The sequence below is a fragment of the Pinus tabuliformis genome, chromosome 9, assembly GCF_031772625.1.
Source record: "Pinus tabuliformis cultivar Carrire ecotype Pingquan chromosome 9, CPIR1, whole genome shotgun sequence".
Lineage (NCBI taxonomy): Eukaryota > Viridiplantae > Streptophyta > Pinopsida > Pinales > Pinaceae > Pinus > Pinus tabuliformis.
Window position 1 is genome coordinate 723,329,030 of NC_142307.1, and position 26,152 is coordinate 723,355,181.

The window sequence follows — 26,152 nt, forward strand, 5'->3', positions numbered from 1 at the left end:
GGCTGCGCCTGAAGAATTTTGACAAATGAAAATTTTTTGAAATTACATGGCATTTATTACAAAAGACGAAATTGACGATTTTTCATGATCGAGCATTATTACGATGAAATTTTTATAAAGAAATATTATTTGAAACTCCCTCATGTGCCTGCTGGCATTATTAGACATTTTGCAGACTGAATTAAGGGAAATCCTAGACCTAATGAACCCCAAAACCTTAAAATGACTCTTTTGCAAACAGAAAACTAAGCATGACTGAAACTGACTTGAAAATGATTTTGATGAACTAAATTCAGGGAAAATTTTAAGAACCCCCCTAAATTTACATGTATAATAAATGGGTGAATCTCCATGGTATATAGGAAAGATGGAAGGCGATTTTATCAATAATATGATATGTATATATAAATTTTTTGGCGAATCTCTCACTAGGCATGGCGAATATTTTACTCAATTATAAAATCTTGTGTTTATTGAATACACAAATGAAATCATTGAATTTCTTTAAAATATCTTTTGAAATCAAAATTACCGAAATTACATATCGATAACCTAGTGGGTGTAGGATAAAATGCACCTGTGTCATTCACAGAAATCATGAGAAAAAAGCTAATACTATATATAAAACCAAGAAAAATTCAAATTCATCACTTCTAGGGACCTCGTAACCACCCTGCCAATACACAAGTATGTTCCTGTTTGCAATTAGAAAAATTACCCAAATTACAATCTGTTTACTCCACTTCTAGGGACCTCGTAACCACCCTGCCAATACACAAGTATGTTCCCGTTTGCAATTAGAAAAATTACCCAAATTACAATCTGTTTACTCTAGCATATGTTGGAAAGTTATAGAAAGATGACTAGTGCAATCAATCCATTCCTTTTAGCCCTGGATTTGTTTCAGTTTAAAACAGAAGTATACAAATATACTTGTCCAATGTCTATGCTTTAACCATTCACCTTAAGATGTTTTTACAATATAATTTCCTAAGTCTATTTAATATCTTCATTATCATAAAAACCAACCTATATCCATCTTAACTCCACATCTACCACTCTTAGGGGCATGAAATCTATTTATCCCTCTGAGCACTTGGTAGACCCAGAATTAAGATGGATCTAAGATAGAATTTCCCCTTTAAATAGTCTATGCTCACATGAATACCATGGGTCAATACCATGGGTTATCATAAACCTGGAGCTTAAAAATTAGTATTAGTAATTTATAAAAATTAATAAAATTAATAGTTGATTTTTATTTTAACCAAGCTAAAATGTTTAACATACATTAAATTACAACATCCATTTTTACTCTTCATTGGATCAAATATTTTTTCACTCTATGCTAGTTTGCATATCACGATATTTGATACCTCTCGGGGGTTAGTAGATCCAGAGTAAAGATGGATCTATGCTGGTTTAATTCCCCCATTTAAATAGGTTACATTCCAAGTGAATACCATGGGTCAATACCATGTGCCATTTTGGTGAATACCATGGGTCAATACCATGTGCCATTTTTATTTTTATTAATACTAATATTAGGGTTAATGATGTTTTTTTTGCATGGTATTAATAACAATCTAGTCCATGGTATTTGTCCCATAGTATAAATATAAGGTGACTTATGGAGTAAATATAAAAAAATGTTTTATTTGTTTACCATACCTCTCGTTTATTTATATTTTTATTAATTTACCATACCATTCATAAATACAAGGTAACTTATGGAGTAAATATAAAAAAATGTTTTATTTGTTTACCATACCTCTCGCTTATTTATATTTTTATTAATTTACCATACCTCTTTTACAAATATGGTATTTGGCCCATAGGATTCACTTAAATAAAACCTCTTTCTTGAGCCTTCATAAATAGAACGAGGGTTATGGACTAAATATTAAAAGAGGTTTTATTTATTTACCATACCTTTTGAGTAAGTATAAAAAGACGTTTTATTTATTTACCATACATCCACTTTACTTATATTTTTATTTGTTTACACCCTTGCATGTATATAAGGTGACTTATGGAGTAAATATAAAAAATGCTTTATTTATTTACCATACCTCTCATTTATTTATATTTTTATTAATTTACCATACCTCTTTTATAAATATGGTATTTGGGCCTTTGGCCCATAGGATTCACTTAAATAAAACTATTCTTGAAAATGGGCGAATGGATTCACTTAAATAAAACCTATTTTTGAAAATGGGCAAACAAAAGGTTGTAACTCCTAATTTCAAGGGCTAAATTTACCTTTTTTACCCTCTCCCTTAAAATAAGGTGGACTATTTGAGGTGATTTGTAAAAATGTACTATGATACAAAATATTCGCCCACTAAAAATTTAAAACCCCTTAATTTCGCCAAAGGGCGAACATTCGCCCCTAAAATCACCCCTAACTAAATTAGACCAGCAGGTACAATACATGAGGAATGTCAGGCCAGGTTAGCTCAGAAATTAATGAGCGCAAGAAACAACTCGATGATTTTATTCATTAAGACTATTATTATTTATACATTTACAAAACGGATCAGTTCATCTTCTAGATGACTGTCCGGCTTCACCTCATCCGTTTCGGATTAGGTGTCAACATTCCCCCCCTTAATCTGAAGGGATGTTGGTGAGTCCAAGCATCATTCTGAATTTTTCAAGCTTTTCTCTTCCAAGCGCTTTGGTGAAGATGTCTGCAATTTGCTCGTTTGTGGAACAATGACGGAGATGGATTGTTTTGGCCTCAACATGATGTCGGATCAGATGATATTTAGTATTGATGTGCTTAGTACGATCATGGAACTTTGGGTTCTTGGCCAACTTTATTGCAGAGGTGTTATCAATCATGAGTGGAGTAGATTGTATTTGTTTTACTTGCAAATCTTCAAGAATTTTCCTGAGACACACAATTTCTTTCGTTGCTTCAGCTGCTGCCACGTATTCTGCTTCTGTTGTGGAATCTGCTGGTACTGATTGTTTGCGTGATCTCCAGGAGACAGCTCCCGATCCAAGACTCATAGCATATCCTGAAGTAGATACCCCAGTTTCTTTGTCTCCATCGAAGTCTGAATCAGAGTATCCAATCAAGTTGAAGTCGTCCACCTGTGTATACTTGATTCCAAGGTCTTGAGTTCCCTTCAAGTACCTTAGAACTCTTTTTGCAGCAGACCAATGTCCCTCACAAGGCTTTTGCATAAACCTGGAGAGGATTCCAACAGCAAATGAAATGTCTGGTCTGGTAGTAGTGAGGTAGATGAGACTTCTTACAAGCTGTCTATACTTTGTTGCATCCTCAAATTCCTTTCCTTCAATAGATGTGAGCTTCAAGTTTTGTTCCATTGGAGTAGAAAGGGGATTGCACTCTGTCATGCCAAATCTGTTTAACAAATCTCCAATGTATTTCTTTTGAGAAAGAAATATGGACTTTGGATGTTGGGTTACTTCAATGCCAAGATAGTAATGAACATAGCCCAAATCAGTCATTTCAAAAAAATTTCCTAATTCTTTCTTTATGGATGCAATATAGCTTTCATTGTTCCCTGTCATTAAAAGATCATCTACATATACCACAAGATATACAATTGTTTTGCCAACTTTCTTGACAAATAAAGTTGCATCATCAAGATCAAAATGTTTGAAGTTGAGTTTCAAAAGATGCTCAGTTAGTTTTTCATACCAGGCTCGTGGTGCTTGTTTGAGGCCATACAAGGACTTCACAAGTTTGCATAGTTTGTGTTCATGTCCTTTCACAGCAAATCCTTCAGGTTGGGACATAAAAACATTCTCTTTTAGATCTCCATTCAAGAATGCAGTTTTTACATCCATTTGATGGACTTTCCAACCGTTCTGAGCAGCTAGTGCAAAGAGTGTCCGGATGGTGGCCCATTTTGCTGTGGGAGCAAAAGTTTCCTCATAATCGACCCCTTCCTTCTGTGCAAAACCTTTTGCCACAAGCCTTGTTTTGTGCTTGTCAAGTGAGCCATCAGCTTTGTACTTGTTCTTGTAGACCCACTTGCAGCCAATTGGTTTGGTTCCAAATGGAGGATCAACCAGCTTCCAAGTGCCATTCTTTATGAGGGCATCATACTCCTTCTGCATCGCTTCTTTCCATTCATCATGAGAAGCAGCTTCTTTGAAGGAAGTTGGTTCAAAATCTGTAGACAAGTTCAATTCACAATCATAAGTAACATCCATAGCAACAGGTGAATTAGAGTTATCTACATCACCTCCATCTTGTCGGTTTGAATTTCTGGTTCCTGTTTTTCCAATTTCATCAGGATGAACACTTTCAAGTGTCTTTGTCAGCCACTTTGGGGGACCTTTCTGAGATGGTCCAGGCTGTTCTGTTGATTGAGTTGGGACTGAATCAAGATTAAGTCTCTCAATTCTATCAATTACATCACTTAAAGCATCATCCGTTGTTGAAGTGTCATGCAGGGGAGATTGTTCTTCAGAAGAAGATTCCACATGTTGATCTAGTATAGGAATCCCCCCTTCAAGATGTGGAATCTGATTATCAAACTCTTGGAATGATTTCGTTTTTGTGAATCTATCCAAGCGATCAAGTTGCCGCTCAACAACACTGTCTGATTTGGATGATTCAAGAAAAATGACATCTCTAGATAAAACAAACTTTTTTATTTTCTTCATCATAGAGGCGGTATGCTTTAGATGTGTTTGAATACCCCAGGAAGATACACTTACGACTTCTAGCACCAAGTTTGTTTCTATGTACCTTTGGTATTAAAGCATAACAGGTGGAACCAAATATCCTGAGATGTTTTACCGAAGGAACATTTCCATACCACAATTCATAAGGAGTCTTGTTTCTTATAGCACTAGATGGACATCTATTCTTTATATATGCAGCACATAGAATAGCATCAGCCCAAAACATTGTCTTTACATTTTTTAAGAAAAGCATGGATCGTACCATATTCAAAATTGTTCTGTTCATTCTTTCAGCTACACCATTCTGTTGAGGATTATAAGGCACAGTTGTTTGATGTTTAATCCCATGTTGGCGAAGATAGTGTTCAAAATCATTTGATGTATATTCTTTTCCATTATCAGTGCGAATAGACCCAATATGAGATTGTGCATCATTTTCAATCCATTTATGAAAATTCTTGAATGTTTGAAAAGCATCAGATTTGTTCTTCAAAAAATAAACCCAACACATTCTGGTGTAATCATCAATAAATGTCATGATATATTTATTTCCATTTGCAGAAGGAACAGGCATTGGACCACATAAATCTGAATGAATAAGTTCAAGCTTCCTATGTGCTCTTGAATGTGAATCATGAAAAGACTGTTTGCTATGCTTTCCTAGAATGCAAGCATCACATTGTTTATGTTTTCTAGGAATTGTAGGCAAACCAGCAACACCATTTTTCTTCAACAAGCGGAGACTATCATAGTTTAAATGTCCAAATCTAGCATGCCATAATAAACTTGATGGAAGTGCACCTTCTTCATGATGAGAAATATATGAGAAATGTTGTGCATGAGCAGAGGTTCCTTGCAGTTTAAGGAGTCTTTCTTCTTCTATACCCCTCATGACAAGTGAGCGGTCAGATGCCTTTCTTACCTCAAGCTTGCCATCAAACATGTGAATGGAGTGACCTTGCTGGCAGATGTGGACCAGGGACAACAAGTTTCTCTTCAGCTGTGGGAGATATAGAACATGATCCAGAAGAAAGTCTAGAAGACCAGGCAGTTTAAGCCTGATTGTGCCAAGCCCTAATGGCTTGATTTTTGACTGATCTGCAAAGTATACTGCTCCATCAACATTGTCAGTGAAATCTTCAAAGAAATCTCTCCTATAAGTCATATGACAGGTTGCTCCTGAATCAAGCAACCAGTCATTTTTCGAAGAAGCAAGTGAAGCATTAAACAAATCTTCATTTACTCCAATGTTACATTGTGCCTCAATATAGTGAGCGGATTCAGGTGCTTTACCTTTGTCTGAGTCATCAGTTTTACCTTTCTGCTGGTTTCTTCTCTGCTCAACCTTGTCCCATGGTAGCTTGCATGTAGAAGCATCATGTGATCCATTTCGTTTGCAGCGAATGCAATGCAGATCTGGCTTTTCTGCTTGGGAATGTCTGCCCCCCCTGCCTCTAAAGTATCTTCCTCTTCCTCTTCGTCCACCTCTTCCTCTTGTAGAATCTTGAGCAGGATGCTTTTCTTTATGAGCAAGGCAAACAGTCTCTTCAGAAGATTCAGGGACTGTTTTCTTTCCAAAGGCTTTCTCTCTTTCAGAAAAAATTTTCACAAGAGTGTCAAAGGTTATATCTTTAAGATTTCCATTTGCTTGTAAAGACTCAAGATAGTTAGAGTAGGTAGGATAGAGTGCTTTGAGAAACACAATAAGAGAGATATCCAGCTCAACCTTAGTGGATTTAATATCATTCACTATAGACTTTATTTCAGATGCAAGAGTAAGAGGATCATTATTTTTCAGTTCAAGAGTGAAGAGTTTAATCATGAGCTGAACAACTTCAAGTGAAGAATGTGTATCATAGAGTTCTTTCAGCTTTTGTAAAGCTTCAAAGGGCAGTGGAATAGGATGAAATATGACGACTTACTTCCTCACTTACGGATGCTGCGATCAATGCAAAGGCTTTGCTGTTCTTGTTTTCCCAAATGGCGAGTTCTTTGTCTGATGTGGGCTGCACAGGGTCTCTGTCTTCTTCTCCGACACACACACCTTTCCATAGCTCATTGTAGATGAGGGTGTGTTTTACCATCCGAGACCATTCAGAATAGTTCTCCTTGCCAGTGAGAACTATTCCGACCATTGAAATGATTGAATGCATTCTGTAAAAAAAATATCTCTGCCAAAACCACTTCTGTTGAGAGAGAAAAAAAAATCCTTATATGATAGCCTTATGCATTTTATTTTTCTTCTAACATTCCATCAGCATATATATATCACTGCTCACATATATATCATTGTTCAACAAAACGAGGGTGCTCAATTATATATCACTTCTCACATATATATCAATGTATATCACTGTTTAAAAAAAAAAAGGGCGCTCATATACATATCACTTCTCACATATATATCAATGTATATCACTGTTTAAAAAAAGGGCGCTCATATACATATCACTTCTCACATATATATCAATGTATATCACTGTTCAACAAAAAAGGGCGCTCATATGAAAACGTTGTGGTATCCTGGGGGTTTCACGCCATGGTAGCCGCTGCCCAGAGGTGGAACACATATCGATTTCTCGTTAGCTATACTATACCCCATCTGAAATGGCTCCTCCAGTACTCGGCCTTGTCTTTGCCCGTTGACATATGCAGTAGAGATGTGCATCAAAAGTTGGGTTTTCTTGCAGCATTTTGCCGAATTCTAGAAGTCAAATAATTGCCTTTGTGTTGGTGTCCAAAGCGACATCGTATATGACAGTCCCGAGAACAGTCTTTAAAAAACGCAGCGATACCAATTAGAACAGTCTTTTAAAAAAAATGCAGGGGTTCAATGCACCAGGTTACCATGTCTTCAACGCAGTCACCATCAGTCACGCAATAACATGGAGACACCGCGGTCACTCACCATATCACCGCATCAGGTCGAGAGATCGCCTTTCTCACACCACCACAGTCTCGGCTGCAGCAGAAGACAGAAGGTCTCATGGTCGCCTTTTGCAAGATGGTATTCGCAGTGATGGTCGCCAGTTACTCGAATGCAGACTTGCCTTTATGAAGACCGGGGCGGTGAATGCAGCGGCAGGGTTTGCTTATGCTGAATTCGGTAATACAAAGGTCATTGTATCACGCTGTAATTGGCAGCAGATACTCGAATGTCCACTGGCTACAGTATTCTCACTCGCGATTACTCCAAAATTTGCAATCTATCAGATAAGGCTCAAGAACCAGAACTGAAGGAAGAGTTGAATAACGCAGAAGGGGAGATGAATAACGCGGAAGGGAATGAGAGCGAGTGCAGGTCGTAGGGCAATCAGTGATAGAAACGCTCAGGTGTTCAATATAAAAAAAAACGCTCACATTCAGCAGCGCATTCCACGCTCATCAACGCATAGAGCTGGACAGTCAAGTCAGTCCAGGGGCGCTCAGATCACCGCCAGAAGCACGCAGTCTCAGGACAGAGGTAGGTTTCATGAGGCAGTAGAAACCTGGAAGAGGCAGGAGCTATTTCTGGGACCTGTGCTCTGATACCATGTCAGGCCAGGTTAGCTCAGAAATTAATGAGCGCAAGAAACAACTGGATGATTTTATTCATTAAGACTATTATTATTTATACATTTACAAAACAGATCAGTTCATCTTCTAGATGACTGTCCGGCTTCACCTCATCCGTTTCGGATTAGGTGTCAACAAGGAACATGAGTGAAAAGCCTCCTCCGTCAGATGATTTATGCTCCTAGCAGAATGCAGCTGACATGACTGAATGAGACACCTAAGATGAAATTCAATAAATGAGATTTTGATCTCTGACGGAGGGATGAAAAGACCGACTCTAACAGGAACTACTATAAAATCCCCACCCACTCACAAATTCTATTCTATGGTAGGTTATTATGTGGCTACATATATTGTGTTAGCTAATGATCTTTGTGGATGATTGTCTCCTTTCCCACCAAACAATGTTTCCACTTGATAGCTTGTACTAGCAGGTATAGCTCCTTGTTGTAAGTAAGGTGGTTGATAACCTCCCCATGAAACACTTCAGAATGGTAGCATACATTTGTTCCTTTTCACATCAACATTGATACCATAGGATATTCACTTGCATCCATCTCCATTTTGAAGGAATGCTACAATTTTGGCAATGCAAGAGATAGTGCTTGACCTATTTTCTTCTTCAACTCTTTAAAGGATTTCTACTAACCATTCCCCAATTCAAAACTCTTGTAACTCACTATTATAGTGCAAAGTGGTGCAACTACTACTAAAAATGGGGCTATTAATTTCCTTAGGTATTTTGTTTTCCCAACAAAACTGTTGATTTCATAAACATTTGTAGGCATCGACTACTTCAAGATGGACTATGTCTTGAGTTTCCTCCCCCATCGAAATAGCCTAAATATAGAAAAATATTTCTATGGAAGCTAATATTTTTTTAGATTTGACAAGAAATGCTACTTTTTGAAAGTCACTAACACTTATATCAAGTGTGAGATGTGTTGGTCCTAGGTAGCACTATAAACCAATATACCATCCAAATAAAAAATAACAAATGAATTTATATAACAGTGTAGTACATAATTCATTAATATAATGAATGTATATGGCACATTAAATATACCAAATGCCATGATTATACATTCATACAAATATTGCCTAGTTTTGAATGCATTATTCTTTGCATCTTCTTCCTTGAATCTCATCTAGTGATACCCTGATTTTAAATACATCTTAATGAAGTATATTGTTTACTACAATTGACACAATATATCATCTATTCTGGGTAGGTGATACCTATTCTTGATACTTTTTTTAACACCCTATAATAAATGCAAATTCATAAAGTCCCATCCTTTTTTGGTAGAATTCGATGTGTGACCCACATGGTGAGATAGTTGGTCGAATAACACCCTATTCTAGTAGTTGTTGCAATTTCTTCTTCACCCTTTTTTCTTCTATAATACCACTTATATATCCCAATGTTATCCATTGGATAATCTGGAAAAAATTGTTCTTAGGCTCCACACCCCTCTTGGGTGGTATCTCTTTAGGCTCCTACAACACTCATTTGTATGCCTATAAAAACTCTTCTAGTTGCTATCTTTTTTCCTTAGTGCACCTCTAAGGGATTCCTTTTCTTTCATTGAATCTTCACTAGACTTATTTTCTCTTAAAAATAGTAAAACATACTTCTTATTAGAAATAATCTATTTCTTTGCTTAGTTGTCACTTCGAAGAAAAAATTTAGACTCGTATTTATGTGTGTTTATGATGAATGATTTATCATCATTGAGGTGGTACTATATGGATCTATGTATGAATATTGCACCCCACATTTACATATAGGGACTCTGCAACAAATTTTGACATACATTAAGTGGATCCACATATATTTATAGTTCATCAACAAAATCAACACCAGTAGACAATTATATTCTAGATTGTTTTGTTACCTTGATATATACATCCTTAGTTACCCATCCTAATGGATATGTGCTAGGACGATATTAAACATGCAATTCAAGTTTATTTTCCAAGTCTACTACAATGATATTTTCATATGAATCTAATTTGATTATACCATTGATATTGGTCTTATTAACCTCTATCTTAATTTGGAATACATTGATTATCTCCTTTTCTTCTTTATGATGAAGGTTATTTATCTGCAACTACTTTTGTATTGAGGTGGAGATCATTTTCACATCCATGTTAGAGATGATTTCCACCTTATTTCTCATATCCATAGTGTTGATATTTTTATTCTTTGTATCCTTCTTACATTTCTTTAGGTTAAGCTTTGGGTGCAATTTCTAGCACTTCTCCTCTATGTGATTTTCAATGTTGTAATGGTTGTAGTGGTTTCTAGGATCCCTGCACTAGTGTGATGAACCTATTGACTTCTTTCCCTTCCCCACTTACCACTTCTTCTCCTCCTCCTTTGAAACTTCCTCTTTTACCTACTACTTTGAACCACTTAACTAACATTTCTTTTCTCCTATGTTTCCAGGTATCATGCCTATAGACAACCTCCATCAATTTTTCTTAGTTCTAACATCATCACTTTATCTCACTAATGTTCATGTATACACCCCTAGATACTTGAGGAGTACATTTGGGTTCTTAGGAGAGATACTTAACATTATTTCCATCTTCTTTAATTTTTTGGTGTACTCTGGTAAACTCTGCCTATATTTTTACCTAAAGTAATGTCATTGGATCAATTGTTTCTCTACATGCCTAATATAACTAGGAATTTATGATAATTTTAAAATCCTCCCACCTAGTTATTGGAGGATATCCATCCAACTTAATTGTTTATGTTTGGATTTCCTACCATGTCAATGCATTTCCCACTAATTTCAAACTAAAAAAAGATGTTTTTCTCCTCGTTTATGTGGTGAATATTAAAGTAAATCTTTCAATACTACAACCAATGATTTAATTTCAAAGCATCAATATCACCTTGATACAACTTGATGTCTACCTTTTCTCCCATACTAGAGAGGATTTTGAATGATTCATGGCACTCAAAATTACCTGCTCTTTTTAGGTTCTTTATTGGACTCTTATGGTTCTTCATGATCCCTTTATTTACCTTCTAATATGACCTTTGAATTGGAACCTACATACTTAATGATTCCAAACTTATTTTCTAGACCTTTCATAACAAGTTTCATATCATGGTTGATATCTGCTACTTGTGCTTCTAGCCTTGAGAATTTATCCTCAAGGGTTATTATAAATAAAAAAATTTCCCATTGTTTGGGTTTTATGACTTCTTCTTGAACCATTTCTTGGATACCATACCCAAGGAAACCTGTTATAATACCAATATTATTTGTAAACTATTATATATATTCCACTATATATTTCATTACAACAATTCTATTAAAATAAATCATAATATATTCCATGAGGGGTTAACTCCTTTAGATTCTAGATTCTTTTTTAATGGGTTTATTTTTAAGCATAAAATATATAATATCCAAAAAAAGAGAACTTTAAAATTTAAAAAAAAAATGTCTATTACAATGAACACCAACATATGCTCTAGGAAACCTCTCAAGGAGAAAACATTGTTGGAAGGTGAGTTTTCTCTGTGGAATTTTTATGGAACAGAAATATTGCAAGTACAAAGGAGGAGACAATATTCATGGGGATACCTGAGACTTGTGGCCTATGGGATGCTATAGAATACAAACCCCCTCTTTTATTCTCTCTCACTCCCATTCCAAAATTTTGATTCTCTATTTTAGAACAAGATATATAATAATAATTAATTGAACCCATTTTCCTCCTAGTGGTTTGATTATAACACAACTTGTTAAAAAATTAGAGCTCAGGTTTGAATCCTTCAACTCTCCACTATAGTTGGAAAGTTGACCCTTATAAAGTCCTCTTCATATTATTCATGTGGTTGTCCCATTTTCCATAAGTAGCAAGGGCCAATGTGGTATCCTCTCAAATTATGGTAGTCAAACATAATAGGTCAACTTCATAGACGAATAATCTTTTCAGTAAAACTCCGATTGACATTTTTTTGAACCGTATGAAGGTTCTTTGAGTAAATAGTAACATAACATTTTCTGATTCTTAAAAAGGAAAATACCCCCACCCCCCCACCCACCCAAACCAAAAGAAGAATTATTTTAAGGCCTCAAAGCTACCTTGAAAGGTTTCAGACCCTGATTCAAACTAGTTCCCACTAATATAATTGTTCTTCTAAGTTGATTCCTTAAATGTTTCCACTCTAAAAACGTCAATATGGATGAAAAATTATATAATAGTCCAATCCAATTAAATTCCAACGCAAATCTAAATGAACTAAGAAATAATTCATCGTCATTTACATTCTTTATTTTTTATCCTTTTATGAAAACATTTCATTCCCTCACTATTAATCCCTATACAAGATTAAAAAATATTAAATCAATTGTTTAAAGCATGTTAGTAATTAATGTTAAGAAAAACTACTTTTTTTTTGTTTTTTCATATTGATTACATTTTGAACGACCTATTTCCTCTCCTTGCAATAATTCTAACAACTTTTTATGTTATTTTTCACCCATATTGCAAACAATATTATCAAGTTTCCTATAACTTTTTATTTTATGCATGACATCCATTAACCAATAGACATCATTAATCTAAACCTTATATAGATAATTCAAGTATATTATTTTTTTTTATAAATCTTAAATAAAATGCCTTATCTACATGTTGGAATGAGCTTCCATCCCACTTGCCACAATAGATTATTTTCTTTGAATTTCTACATATTGTATTGAAAAACCCATAATAAGAATCATCATATATAAGCATTATCTTTTTTTTTTTTTTGGTAGGTAAGCACCCACGGGGGATTTGAACCAGTGACCTATCACAAGGAGTGCCTTAACAGTGCACCCATTCACCATCAATCCAAAGCCCCGTGGGCTATCATATATAAGCATTATCATTATTTATTCCAAAATCAAATAAAATTGAAGACGATAACGTAATATGCATTGATACTACTATATATATATAAGATGGCAACTTCTATTTTCCAATTAAATTTTTATGGTGTTTGATTTCCTATACACACTAATACATGGTTATTGTACCATGTGCACTAGTGATTGTGAAAACATTCTATTAAAAAAATTGATAACAACATGATCATTTTGGATCTAATGGAATCGGTGATCCAATTGAAGCGGATACTAAATGCCCCATATACAACTAAATATTCTTCTAAAAACCTATAAAAAAAAACTATAAAAAACTCAACATTGAAGGTAATTATGAAACCCTTCTGTTCTTTTAAGAATAAACTAAAAAATATTTGAACCAATTAGCAAAAGGATTGAGATAATTAATGGAATGAAGACACATACCTAAAATTTTTGTACATGAATTTATATCTAACTCAAGATGATCACTCACAAATTGGATTCTTTAAAAGCATCTAAACACTTTGAATTCATTTACTAGTAGATTCATTTTGTAGCACAACTCTTCTTTCTAAATTTTGGAAAAAGGATGAAATAAGGATTAAAGTTTATTTTAAAAACAAATATTTAAAAATAATGCTATTACATTTTATTTATTTGAGAATACCCATAAAATTATTTGAATCAAATATAATTAAGATTGATATAATCAATAGAATGAAATCACATACCTAAAAATATTCCTATTGATGATTCATATGTGACCTACAATGATTCCTTACAAATTCATATTTTCAAAAGATATACCCACTCTAAAGTATTTTCTGGTATTTTTTTTCTTCTACACATCTCCCTCCCCAAAACCAAAAAGTAGAAAAAAAATGAAGGGTTACACTTTCAAATTATAAACATAAATTTCTAAAATACTAAATTTTCACTCATTTTTTTGTACCACAATTCATAAATATGTGTAATGGTTTTTCTTAAGTTACTTTAATGTTTTGTCTTTTTTGTTTTAAGTGCACCATCGCTGACTTAACACTAAAAATCACTATGAAATTTAAATGACAAAATCCAAATATAGACCTTCACAAAAAATTTATTGAAAAGGTTTTGCTTAGTGGAGGTTCAAATAAAAAAAATTGCAGAGGTTTTTCTTAGTGGAAGTAAAAACAAAAGCCAAACTACGGTAGTTTTTTTTCTCTAGAACATTCATGCATTTGCTATATAAATTAGCAGTAGTGTGTTATTAATGAATAACACCAATATTATTTACAAATACTTGGATATTTATTTTGAATTTAGATTTTTTTATGCTTCCCAAACTTTTGTTTAAGAATAAATTCATGTAATGATGATGGTTTTGGCTCAAATATAGATTAAAAAAATATAATGTAAAATGGTAAATTTGTAGGTTTTAATCCCATACAGAAATCACCTGCATATGAATTCTAAAACACAGAAAATAAACAATGCGAGAGCATAACACATAAAACACATATACACAAAGATTTTCCCCTAGATCCCAAAACTGGGACTACCATATTGATTTTTCATTATATTCCTTTCAATGTTATAATACATATTTATACATGCTAAAGCATCCAATACCATGGACAAAAAACCATCGTGTCCAAAAAACCATGTGCGAAAATCATGCACAAAACCATAGGTGGGTCTGCCCATCCTAACATAGAGTCCAAAACCAAATTTTTCTAGGGCGCTAGCCTGGACCCCATAAAGTGGGGTTAAGAGTACACCTCAAACACCCTGTGACCCCCCCCCCCCCCCCCCCCACTACACAATCGACGCAATGAAGGGGGGCCTCTACCCCCCCTCTTGCACCTTGGTTAACTACGTGGGCTAGTCGTGGAAAGAATATAACACAACCCAACATTCTCCCACTTGTTGTTTTCTTTCCATAGGGGGCCACAAGAGAGTTTAGTCATTTTTTCAGCCCTGAAACACCCATTGTCTCTCTACACCAAGAGAACTTCTCAGAGCTCACAGATTTTGTCAATGCATCTGCAATATTCTTCAAAGTGTCCACCTTTACCAACAACACCTTTCTGTATTCTATCATATCCATCACAAAGTGATACTGAAAATCAATGTTCTTTGTCTTTGAATGATATGCAGGGTTCTCTGCCAAGAAAATTGCACTTTGGCTGTCACAGTCTATCCTTATAGCTCCCTGTACTAACCCCATACTTGAACACAATCTATGCAACCAAACTGCTTCCTTTCTTGCACGAGTGACTGCCATGTATTTTTCCTCTGTAGTTGATAGTGCCACCATAGATTGTTTCTTAATCATCCAACTAACTACACCTCCAAATAGGTTAAACACATACCCACTTGTAGATCTTCTATGATCTAGATCTCCAGCCCAGTCTGCATCAACAAAGCCATGAATATCCAACACTCTGCCCAATCCTGGCCTTCCTTGGTAGCACAAACCATAATCACTAGTGCCACGCAAATACTTGAAAACCCACTTCACTGATGTCTAGTGCTCCTTCCCTGGTTTTGACATAAACCTGCTCAATACTCCCACTGCATGTGCAATGTCTCGTCCAGTATAGACCATTACATACATCAAGATATCAACTGCACTTGCATATGGAACATGGGACATGTCCTCTTCCTCTTCTTGTGTCTTGGGACACTGTTCAGCAGATAACCTCACACCTACAGGAATAGGAACCTTCACCGGTTTATTATCCTGCATATTAAACCTTTGTAGTATTGTCTCGGCATACTTCCTCTAGTTTAACTAGAGCTTCCTCTTTTCCTATTCTCTTTTAATTTCCATGCCCAAAATATAGTTTGCAGCACCAAGATCTTTCATGTCGAATTTGGAGGAAAATTGGGTCTTCAAATCCTGGATAATTTCTTTGTCATTTCCAACCAGCAACATATCATCCACATATAAGACTAGATAAATAACACGGTCACCAATTAATTTAAAATACACACAGTGATCTACTTTGCTTCTGGTGAAGCCAAGTCCTTGTATAAATGTATCAAATTTCTGATACCACATCCTTGGTGACTGTTTTAACCCATATAGAGACATCTTTAACTTGCATACCAGTTCTTTCTTACCCTTCACCGCAAAGTCTTCAGGTTGCTTCATGTAGATTTCCTCTTCCAGATCCCCATGGAGAAATGTTGTCTTCACATCCATTTGTTTTACCTCAAAATCAAAAGAAGTAGCAACAAATAAAAGTAATCTAATAGAAGTTACCTTGGAAACAGGAGAAAAAATATCACCAAAATCAATTCCTGGCACTTGGAAATAACCTTTTGCTACCAACTGAGATTTGTATTTCTCCACCTTTCCTTCTGCATTTGTCTTCTTCTTGAACACCCCTTTGCTACCAATGGGTTTCCTTCCAGCCAGTAACTCCACCAAATCCCAAGCCTCATGTTTGTGTAAAGATGCCATTTCATCAACCATGGCCTCTTTCCAGAGTTTTCCATCCTCTGAATCTACTGCTTCTTTCACAGTTCTGGGATCATCATCAGTAATAGATAAAGAAAAATTGGAACAGAAAGCAGACGGATTATACCTTTCTGGTTGTGTTCTTTCTCGAACTTATCTTCTCACACCCAGAGTTTGAGGTTCTTCATCTTCTGATTCCTCCTCTGCTATAGAGTCTGATACTTCCTGCTTTAGCTTGAACTCTATCTTCTCAGGTTCCTTTGGTTGAACTCATATTTAATAACATCTTTCACCTCTCTAAACACCACATCTTGGCTATACACAACCTTCCGTGTGACTGGGTTCCAAAGCTTATAACCCTTTAAACCATCCTTATACCCAATAAAGATGCACTTTTCAGATTTACTATCCAACTTGGTTCGTTTTTCCTTTGGAACATGTACATATGTATCACATCCAAATACCCTCAGATGTGAAAGAGAGAGTTTCTTACTAGTCCATACCTCTTGTGGAGTCTTATCCTCCAATGCTGATGAAGGTGACCTATTGATCATGTAACATGCAGTATCCACTACCTCTGCCAAGAATTCCTGTCCTAACTTGGCACCACTTAGCATGCTTCTTGCCCTTTCCATCAATATCTTGTTCATTCTTTCTACAACTCCATTTTGCTGAGGTGTATATGGTTCAGTCTTCTGCCATGCTATACCACACTTCTTATAGAATTCTTCAAATTCCTTACTGCAAAACTCTTTACCATTATCTGTCCTCAACACCTTTATCTTCTTCTCTATCTGATTTTCCACGAGAGCCTTAAATTCTTTAAACTTGCCAAAGACTTCAGATTTCTTCTTAAGGAAATATATCCATGTATTCCTTGAGAATTCATCTATAAATGATACATAGTACACAGACTTACCTAGTGATGGAACCTTCACAGGTCCAAACATATCACTGTGCACAAGTTCTAATATATGTTTTTCCCTCTTACTACCAGAGGGGAAACTCACCCGATTCTGCCTCCCATATACACAATTTTCACAAAAATCAAAATCCAGAGAGCTATTACTCATACCTTCTACCATACCTTCATCATGAAGTATTGGAAGGCCTTTCTCTCCAATATGTCCAAGCTTTTGATGCCACAACATGGTCTTCTCTCCAGAGACCACTAAATTTTCTGCTCCACTTTCAGGAACCATAGAACTGTTGCACCCATCAATAAGAGTGCTACCTTGCAGCTTGTATAGAGTTCCAATTCAAACTCCCTGCATCAATACCAATGCTCCCTGAACCATCTCGAACACTGTTTTTACACCTACATCATCTAGCTTGCTTACAGAAATCAAATTTCTAGCTAATGCAGGAATATGCAGAACAACTGGAAGTGTTCTAACACTTTCACCTTGCAACTTCAACTTTACTTTTCTGCGACTAATGATTCTAGCCTTCCTATCATCCCCTAAGAAGACATCACCACCATCATATTTCTCATACTCGTAGAACCACTCTCTATGGGGAGTGAAGTGAAAGGATGCACCTGAGTCATTCAACCATGCCTCATGATCTACATGTTTACTTGAAGAAGCCAAGTACACATCCCCACCTTCATCTGAGGTGGTTTTTGCATCTATAGAAGGAACATCATCAGATCCCTTCCCTTTATCAGGAGCTTTAGATTTACAGCCCCTTTTGAAGTGCCCTTCCTTTTTGCATTTCCAGCACACTGCCTTTACAGGTTTTCCAAGAGATTTAGATCTCCCTCTAGATTTAGGTCTCCCACTCGATGACTTATTTTTGTTTCTGTTCTGGGACCATCCTCACACAGACAATGCATCACCATTCTGGCTCTCCATATTTTTCCATCTCATCTCCTCCATCAGCAAGGCTGAGACTATTTTATCAAACTACAAGGTAGTTGCATTGCTACCTATTGCAATAACCAGACTATCCCACAAATTTGGTAGAGAACACAACAAAATGATGCACTTATCTTCATCTAAAATTTTAATATCAGATGCAAACTGACTTACCACGGTACTAAATGCATTTAGATGCTCTGTCACCAAGTCTCCATCTTTCATCCTCAGGTTGTACAGCTTTTTCCGCAAGAACAATTTATTCACCAGAGACTTAGATTGGTACAAAGTCCCTAACTTGTCCCACAAAGCCTTCGTCATAGCTTCCCCTGATACATTCAACAATACTGAATCTGAGACACACAATTGTATTATGCTTTTTGCCTTCCAATCCAACTTCTTCCATTCTTCCTAAGACACTCCCATTGGTTTAGTACCCGGATCTACCATGATCCACTGATCTTTATCCACCAATAGATCCTCCAGCTTGAGTTTCCATAACTGAAAACTCTGACCATTAAATTTCTCTATCTCTATCTTTCCACTGCTCGCCATCTTCTTTCACCACCAGAATCGATCTCGTAGATCTCCCATTGAACAGGGTCTACCACAGGCCCGAGCAAAACCCCTCAGCAACAAAGGTGTCCCCTTGAAGCCAAAACAACTCTTATACCAAATTTAGGTTTTAACCCCATATAGAAATTACCTACATACAAATTCTAAAACACAGAAAATAAACAATGTGAGAGCATAACACATATACACAAAGATTTTCCCCTGGATCCCAAAACCAGAACTACCAGCTTGATTTTTCATTATATTCCTTTCAATGTTATAATACATAGTTATACATGCCGAAGCATCCAATACCATGGACCGAAAACCATCGTGTCCAAAAAACCATGTGTGAAAATCATGTACAAAACCATAGGTGGGTCTGCCCATCCTAACATAGAATCCAAAACCAAAATTTTTCGGGGCGCTGCCCCGGACCCCATAAAGTGGGGTTAGGGGTACACCTCAAATCCCCTGTGACACCCCCCCCGCCAAACACTCAACGCAACAAAGGGGGGGGGTCTGCCCCCCCCTCTAACCCCCCAGTTAACTACGTGGGCTAGTCATGGAAATAATATAACACAACCCAACAAAATTATTCAAAGTCAATATCATTTCATATCATTATAATTTCTTCAATTCCCACCCCTCACTCCATCCTTTATAATAATTCTATATTTTCTATTATTCATTCATATGATTGAATTTATATTATTTATGCATACTCATTTAAATAATTTTTCATTGAATTTTGTAGGATCATGATTCAAAAATGGATTTTGAATGCATAAGATATTCCACTAGTATAAAACTACCATAAGATCTTATCTAGAGAAACATATTGCATGTGGATGCATGACAAAAATGTACAACTGCTTTACCCTACCAATTGTAACATGGCATATTCCAATAACCATACTAAATCAATCATAGTACAATGTGAATTAAATCTCTTTGATGGTACCCCATTCATGCATTGATTTTTCAATGGAACTTTGTATATTTAATACATAATTCAACATTTGTTTTATAGTTTGGTTGGTTTCTTGCTTATTATTATGAAAAAAAAATATCCATGATTCTAATAAATGTTTATTATAATGTTTGAACATACTAAATGAATTTTGTTACTATTATTATCAATGCAATGTTGAATATATTTACAATTAGAATTTGGACAAGTAGTGACTTATCTACCATCTACCATTACACTCCAACACAATTTCAAATCTAGATATTGTTATTATACAAGCATAGCTAGGAGAGGAAGCATATCAAGCGAGGTTGAATCAACCGCCTATTCAATTGCCACTATCTATTGAGTAACCAATTGAAAACCTCTACAATAAAACTAGTTTTCACATGTTGGCTAGAACGATAGAAATGATATAGAGGTTCATATGGTTTATTTCTTATGGGATACCCATTCCATGGAGAAAATGTTAGATGAATTCCAGAGAAATATACTAGTGGATGACACTGATATCATGAACACATTCTTGAAAATCCAGAAGTCTAATTTCACCACCCCTCTCCTTGAAAATGGGATGTCAAATTCTACACAACTAAGCAAAACAATGATACTATACAACTTGAAAGAAATGTATATTATGTTAGATGTGTGTTTCTTGGCACTTTTGAGGTAATTGAACATTAAGTCCCTCAGTTTTTTAATTAATCTTGTCACACATTAAACATTGAAAGTGGTTTAATTTATGCATGCTTAATGATGGTGTACACTTATATTTCCAACTAGCGTTACTTTACTTAAATATAACATACTTCCTAGTGATAATGTCTTACCTAACATCTATGTAGAGGAAAATAAAATTATGAATAGGTTGAGTGTTGATTACTTATCATAACGTGCATGTCCTATTGATTGTATTTTATATATACAAATATGCAGACAAAGAGATGTGTCTAAAATGTGGGTATGAAAAGTACCAAAAATAAAACAAAAATGGTAAGAAACATTGTCCTCCTCATAATATATTGAGGAACATCCCTATTATTCCAATAATTCAAATATTTTTCATTGCAAAAGAACAACCATGTTTTAGCACTGGCATGCCTCACATAGAAGTGATCTAGTCATTATGTGAATCTTGGCAAGTTCAATAGCCATGAACCATATAGAGGATACATGACCCAATAAATCCAAGGATCAAATATGGATAATTTGACTGAGCATAGCAAAAAATGGAGTTAACTCATATGCCCTCCAACACACCAACTATTATGTTTTCCGAATTGTAGTGATTAATAACAATATCCACCTATGGTTTTCTAAGAAGAATGAATGTCTTATGTTGACTCTTATAGTCCAATGTAGAGAATAAGTGAAGAGAATGGATGTCTACCTCCAACTATTAGTTGATGAATTTAAGTAATAGTGGGAAGGGAATAAGTGTATTATATGTATCAAGGCCAATCCCAATGGAGAGGTCCTTTATGCTTTATGACATATATGGATGCACCACAAATTATTATCCATGATTCAGAGTTTTCTCTCATAACAATGTTGATTCATTTTATTATATTTTCAATGCCATTTATCATACTTAATCCTATGTAACTATCATATCTTATACTAACATGTTCCATGTACAATAGAATTACAGATCTTATAGCAAAAGGGTATCAAGGATGTAAATCTTTTGGGCCTCATACTTATGATAGGTGGTCCAACAACCTATGAAATCCCATGTACAATTACTCTAGGGTATTCCTCCTAGATGGATACCTTTATATAAGACCTACATGTACTTTATATGGAAAACTAGAGAGAACTCAAAGACCTAAAATAATGACACCAACAAATTATATTAGAGGATATCGCACAAAGAAGGAGAAGTAAATTGCAAAACTATTTTATTCAAATGTGGATGTATGATTGAGGATATAGAATTTTTCAATACTTACATTGAGAAAATGGCCATTTTGATGAAAAAATAAGATCTTTATTTTATGATCTTCCATATTGGAGTATCTTAAGATTGCTTGATTTATATATTACATGCATATGTCCAAAAATGTTTCACCTTCTTTGTTGAGACACATCATCAAATTATTTGGATTTTCTTAGCTACCGAAATTAACCGAGATCTTTTACTTCTGTGATGTTAGAAGAATTAGATGTGAAAGAGTATGAAAACCCAAAAGTGCATACTTTAAAGAAGCGGAAACATAAATTCAACCATCAAATTAAATAACACACACAACTTGATAATGAAGTTCACTCAGTGTATGTTACGTCTCTTGGCCCTGTGTCAAGAGTGGGGAGGTCGCTTAATTAATCATTGCAAGATTATGATGAGTACATGATGAATTATTTATCAAAACAAGGAAGAAATCCCTTGACTAGAGTGGCATGTCTCTCCACGAGATGCTCTTCTATAAGAACTCTCATTCATATAAGCTCTCATTCAGTATAAAAAAATTGCAATATCTCACATAAAGTGGCAGACAAAGATCCTCTCACAAAGTGGCATACATGGATCTCAACATCAAGTCATCATCTTAGAAAAAATCAAAAAAAGACATGGAAATAATTCATTTTATACCTCCAAGTCTGGGGATGGCCTGAAAATCAGCTACTTTGACCAAGAAATGGCATGCACCATCACATTTCCTGCAAAAAACCGTGAAATATGAGTATAAAATTGACCCCCTTCTATCTTAATCAAATATGGACCCTCGAAAATCTAAAATATTCCCCAAATATTCTTTCCCAATGGTTGACTAGAATTCAGCTTCCCAGATGAAAATTTTGATCAAAATATTGTGTTCCTTGTGAAAAAATGAGAAAAATGAATATAAAGTCAACCTGGTTCTGAAACTAACATTTTCAGGCCTCCAAGGAATCTTTCAGATTCTATGTAGATTCCTACGTCAAGGTTCCAACTTCATGGTTTCGACCTTAGCATTTTTCTCCTAAAAAATTGTTGCTTAGATCAAAAATACAATGACATCACCATACTCCTAGTGAAATTTTGGTTAATTTTAGTATAAACTCAACATAATTTTGTCACTATGAAAATTTGGCTCCAAGGGAATCTAAAAGATTCCTCCAAGATTCCTTCAATTCATGGTTCCACCTCCTTGATCTACATGTTATTCATGGTTCCACTACCAAGGCCTTTATACCTGCTAATTACTAGGTTTTGCACATGCTCGTTGTTTCGTCTTTTTCCCCGATCGCACAATTGTCTAAAATTAAATCACTTGTGGTGGGAAGACATCACAAAGTAGGCTCGTTGGGCCATTGGTAGAGGCACCTATTATGTGGGGGAAGGTTGGGGTTCCAACCCTTCAACCTATCTATATTTGGAATCCGATTATTTTATTTGGCGCATTGTTTGAATTGACATTGGTGTTTTTATTGGACCAACGTTTGATTTGGTTGGTGGTTAACATTTTGGGGTTGCCAGTAGACTAGCCGAGGCAGGTTTGACTCCTATCAGCATCATTAAAATAGTGTAATTTGAATGGTTCAACAACCATATGTTATATATGGTAACAACATTTTTAATCTCGCCACCATTTAAATTATATGTTATGTATGCTCCACATTGAAAAATTCATCCATACCTTATATTATTGTTACAATAAAAAATGTCACCATGGCTATTTACAGTTAGTATGGCTCTATCAACAGTCATGCTATCCTCCTGGGCAAGTCTTATGCCTTTGCTCTCCATGTCAAACTCCAAAAAGAGAGAAAGTCTTTGTAAATGTGTTTATCTCTAGGTACGCAGATTCTCTCGGCCTTACCTGCGTATACGCACCTAATGTTCACAAAAACTGCGTACTTGTACGCTCTGTATGTAAAGGGGTAGGTGTGTACCCCTGTAAAGGTCAAAAGGTGCAAGTTTCACTCCAAAAAAGTTACTTGTGGTCATTTCTAGAGGCTTCTAGAAGTATGTTTGACGTGTATGAAGCGCCTCCAGATGGTTCATGTATCCCTACCAAAGAAGAACTTATCCCATCAATAAGGGAGCTATCCCATCCAAAGAGGGGATTATCCCATTGATGGTGGACCTGATTAACTTCCTCTTGAGCACTATAAATACAGGCATTGGGCCAGAAGGAGGGGAGGTTGAAAGCTAAACATTTCTAAGGGTAGATGCTGCTGGAATTAGGACTCCCATTTAGAAGCTTGTGAGGAGAGATTGCCATCTTTGCTTGTTCTATTTGGAAGTGGGTGAGCTTTGTCAAAGTAAAGGAGAACTCTTGATGGACCCTGGGAGGGACTTGCACAACACCAAGGCTCAGGTTGTAATTGTTCCTTTTGTTTCCTATTAATGCAAATGAGTCCATTCTTCTCAATAACTTGTTATTTATGAGTTGTTTCATGTACTCCTTGGTCTATGTGTTAAATGTGTTTTATTTTATGAGATTATCAAGTGCTATTTAATCGTTTGATTGTTAGTGAATGTAGGTTTCGAAGTGAAGGAGGAGCTCATCCGGATCAGCGAGGCTGGACTGCTACAACAGCGTTGGACTACAGGTAGGATCTAAACACTTGATTTCTCGTATAGTAAATGCATGTTTAGAGAAGGATTGCTCTTGTTTGTCTTGTTTGTCACTAGAGAGTCTTAGGCTCCTAGGGAGGTTGGTTGTGTCCGCACTATCGACTCTTTCCGCCTGACAAAATGGCGACTCCGCTGGGGAATCCATTGATGTGAAAGTTTTTTCCTTTGTATGCAACTTTGATCTGAGAAAAGTCATTTATTTTCTGGTTTTTGGCTCTGTGACTTTGTATTTGGGTGGGTTAGCTTAGGGTTAGATTGAATTTATTTTTTCTTGTTTTTTTCAGTAGTACGCACCCTCTGAGTATTTCACAGTGCGTACCTGTACGCACTGTTGCTGTGTGCACAGAGCGGGCCCGCACCTGTCTTAACAGGTTGCCTGCGTACCCTGCTAAAAATTAAGAAATTTCCATTTTTTACATTTTTCCTCTTAGATTTTGCTTTTTCTTAGTTTTTACTACCCAGATCCATTAGTCTCTTGTCAAAGATCTTCACCTGAACTTGCTTCGATAGCATTGAGTGTTTTAGTGGATTTCATAGAAGTTTAAGCCCTAGGGTTTTATTTTGAGTAGGTCATGTAGTGACTTTGGCGGTAGAAGTTGTCAAGCCTTAGATCTCTCTGGTTTTGTCAGCCTTCTTAGGAGTCGGACCTGTCATAAAGTCTACCTGTGAGAGCAACTTACCTTTGAGTTGTCTCTTTGGCGAATTTCGAAGTGCTTGTTGATTGAGTATTGAATTCCATTTTACAAAAAGAACAAAAAGATTTGAGTTTTGTTTTGACTGGTCTTTTGATTCTGCATTAGCTGGTCCTTGGCTTGATTGTGGTCAAGTAAAACAACCTAGAATCATCCTTGTAGGCTTTTGCCTCGTTAGGTTTGCTTTAGAGTAAATTTCCTTTTGATTTGCTTGTAAGTCAATTTTTCATAGCTTTTATAGATTTTGAGATTGATTTTCGTTAAAATAGATTTATATGCTTTATTAAATAAGAAAAATACAAAAACATCTCCTTTGAAAAGTTTTGTTTCAAGTAGCTTTGGAGTATTTTGAAAGAAAAAGAATTTTTCGTGCACGTAAGGAGTGGTCATGTTTGTATGCTTGGAAAGATAAAGAGAATTGTTTCTTTGATTGTCTTTACTAAGAAAGTTGTTTTCTATAAAATTTGCATTTTCCAACTCTCTTAGTTAGGAGTTTCATTGAAAGAGAAAAGTAGCGTAAATCATCTTAGGTGCATCTTTGTAGTGGTTTGAGTCGAGTCTACACACCATTGGTTTCATTTCCACTACCTTTTGTCTTTAAGAAAAACCATAAAATTAATGCTTAAAGTAAAATCAACATAGTAACTTTTATTTACTAGGGCTCTAAAACACCAATTTAGATCAGGCTAGTGTCTTGGAGTAGGAGAGTAATTAACTCTCCGAGACAACAAAACCAAACAAGTAGCTTATCTTGTGATAGAATAAATCCAATTGTCTCATTTGTACTCTGGGAAAGCTCCTCTTAAACGAGAAGCACGAGCTCGTGTCCGAACCAGTGAGGGGATCAATCCTCCCTCGTTGGGAACGATGCCAGACGCACGTATTACAAACGGTAAACCTCAGATTAACCATTGTCGAGGAGCCAGGGGTCACTTGTCGGTAAACCTTG

The 26,152-nt window shown here is 35.7% G+C and overlaps 1 pseudogene; it reads right to left on the reverse strand.

Moving 5' to 3' along the window:
• Positions 1–7,342, reverse strand: part of LOC149150727 (putative galactinol--sucrose galactosyltransferase 1) — an 81,852-nt pseudogene extending 74,510 nt beyond the window's left edge.
• Positions 7,343–26,152: the final 18,810 nt, after the last annotated feature.